Source organism: Rhinoraja longicauda, chromosome 20 (assembly GCF_053455715.1).
Source record: "Rhinoraja longicauda isolate Sanriku21f chromosome 20, sRhiLon1.1, whole genome shotgun sequence".
Taxonomy (NCBI): Eukaryota; Metazoa; Chordata; class Chondrichthyes; order Rajiformes; family Arhynchobatidae; genus Rhinoraja; species Rhinoraja longicauda.
The window spans coordinates 30,009,738-30,012,818 of record NC_135972.1 but is presented as its reverse complement, the minus strand read 5'-3'; the positions used below and the strand labels follow the sequence as shown (position 1 = coordinate 30,012,818).

The following is a 3,081-nucleotide window of genomic DNA, read 5'->3' as shown; positions in this document are numbered from 1 at the left end:
ACTCAGCGGGACAGGCAGCATCTCTGGAGAGAAGGAATGGGTGATATTTCCCATTCCTTCTATCCAGAGATGCTGACTGTCCCGCTGAGTTACACCAGCATTTTGTGTCTATCTTCACTGGAGTTTTGTCTGAAGAAGGGTCTCGACAGATCAGTCTGAAGAAGGGTCTCAATCCGAAACGTCACCCATTCCTTCTCTCCTGAGATGCTCCCTGACCCGCTGAGTTACTTACTCCAGCTTTTTGTGATACCCTGGAGTAAAGTTCGATTCCCACAGAATGAAGTGCTACTCATGTTTAAGACAAAATGGAAGAACAACTCAGTTCTTCCCACAATTACCACACCATCTTAAGACTGGAATCAGAAAGAAAATGCCACGGCTTGCCTCTTCCTTGCTTGCAGCTAGTGTATATCTGAAACAATTCTGCCTGAAATTATGCAATTAATAAAATGCATTAATACTTGCCTGTTATTCACCTGTTGCTCTTTTTGAAACCCCTTCAAAATTCCACCCTGCAAGTGAGTGACCTCCCCATTCCAGGTGCAAATCACATGCCCTGGTCATCCGCAGTTGGGGTTCACGCTGACGGCAACAGGTAGGTTCGACAATTGCCACCATTTTCTTCGAGCTCTGATTAAAAAGCTCATGTAGAAACCGGTCTGCATTTTTGCTACAAGGGCAGAAAAAACAATCAGAAACCCAACTGGAGTTTTCAATTCCCTGAATCCTTCAATGGGTACATCTGAACATATCCACTCTAAGAGAAAGCAATACCTTCCTGTGATCCTGCCTATTTTATAGCGTCGGCAGCACATATACTAAAATTGGAATGATACAGAGAAGATTAGCTTGGCCCCTGCGCAAAGATGACACACAAATTCATGCCTGTTTTATGTAAAAGGCTGTCACAGGATATTTAACTAAGTAAGCCAGAAGCTATCTTTCCAAAAAAGGTTTAATATTCAATTAGCAATATGTCCTGTCATAAGACTTAACATTTAAAAATGTTTAAAAATTAAGAGCTTTAGGCAAAGTGTTCAGTTAAATAATAGCCTTTTGGGTATGATTTACATTATATAGAAGGGTTTTCATGTACAAATAATACACTAAATGCCTGATGAAAAGAATAATATGAATCCCATTTTATATTTTCCATTAATAAAGGCTATTTCATTTCAGACATTATTAAATGAAGGAACCTTGATCACCAGAACAAAATGATTTTTTTGCCCTGTTTTAATGTTTGGACATTTCATTCAATACTTTCTCTCAGCAGTTCATCTAAAATTAGGTCCCAAGTAAATCAGACAACCATATCCTGCATGCATACATCTGCAGAGATCATTAAATCATCCTGACATCTATATAAACCTGCCAGAGTCAAACTACATTCAGCATTCTGATTGTTCAATCTGGTTCAAGAAAGAAACATGAGACAGTTATTTGTATATTTAAAAATGAGTAAATAAAAACATGTTAAGAAGATCTTTTTTTCTAGAAATTTGTCCGAAAAAATAGAGAATTGAAGTCAGAATAGAAAGAGCACTTCTATTTCTGTGAGTTCCCATTTTAATTAGAATTTGATTTTTGCTTCATTTCCTGATTCATTGAAGTAGTTTGATATTGATCCTTAATTGTACTTTGAGAGTATCCTTGGATTTAGGAATCAATTGACTGACAGCAGAAAGTCACGTTTGTTTGTTAAGTTTAGAGATACAGCAGGGAAACAGACCCTTCGGCCCACCTAGTCCATGCCGGCCATCGATTACCCATTCACACTAGATCTATGTTAGCCCACTTTCACATCCACTTCCTACACATTAGGGGCAAATTTACAGCGGCCTATTAACCTACAAACCCGCACGTCTTTGGGATGTGGTAGGAAACTGGAGTACTTGTTTTCATTCGTCTAATGGTAAATCCCTACTCTTTACTCTTAGGACATTCCCAACATAATTAATTCAAAATGACTCACTCACAGATTGACAAAAGTTGAAGTTTACTTATACACAGGAGTAAGTTTCACCATTAACTGCCATTCCTAGCACAATCAAGTCATTTTTTTAACTATTGAAACATTGTGAAGTAGGGCCATGAATTGCAATCCTGAAGCAAAAATTTGCAAAGAACAGGATATATGGACATCTAATGAAGGGTCTTTTACCTAAAAGCGGCACAGTGGCGCAGCGGTAGAGTTGCTGCCTTACAGCGCCAGAGACCCCGATTCAATCCTGACTACGGGTGCTGTCTGTACAGAATTTGTACATTCTCCCTGTGACCACGTGGGTTTTCCCCGGGTGCTCCAGTTTCCTCCCACATTCCAAAGACGTACAGGGTTTTGGTTAATTGGCTTTGATAAAATTGGAAATTGCCCCTAGTCTGTAGGATCGTGCTAGTGTATGAGGTGATCGCTGGTCGGCGCGGACACATTGGGCCGAAGGGCCTGTTTCCGCGTTTTATCTGTAAAGTCTAAAAGTCTAAAGTCCAAAGTCTGAATCATTGATTTCTTTCATTTCCGCATTACCGACATTTAATAATCTTACTTCACGTTGCAGAGAGAGTAGGTTATGGAGAGTGAAACACTTCCATTCTGATTTTAAAACAGAAATTGAAGATGGGCACAAAAAGCTGGAGTAACTCAGCAGGTCAGACAGCATCTCTGGAGAAAAGGAATAGGTGACGTTTCGGGTCGAGACCCTTCTTCAAACAGAAGCTGCTAGAATTACTCTTCTGTGTTCATGCCTGAATATTAAAAGTCAATGACATTTTGTCAGAAATAGGAATATTTAGGAATTTATAAGCATGGTTTAAATTGCAAAGATGTGGGAGAGGGCGGTGGTGAATAGAATAGAGGGAATGTGCATGAGAGCTTGAAGGTAAACAGACAGAGAATGAGGCATATGGAGAGGTGTCAGCTGAGAGAGGTGGCAAAGGCTCATGAATTGCCTGTGATGTGTCAAAGTAGCAGATGAAGTGCAACAGAGGAGGCATGGAAAATAGCAGTGGAGCCGTGAAATAAATAGCATGGCAAGGTGTTGCAATGAACAATACTGCTGCCTCACAACGACAGAATCCTTAACC

At 40.0% G+C, this 3,081-nt stretch overlaps 1 pseudogene; it reads left to right on the top strand.

Annotated features, from left to right (window-relative positions):
- The first annotated feature begins 800 nt into the window (after positions 1 to 800).
- Positions 801 to 894, top strand: LOC144603767 (U6 spliceosomal RNA; annotated as a pseudogene).
- The last annotated feature ends 2,187 nt before the right edge of the window (positions 895 to 3,081 follow it).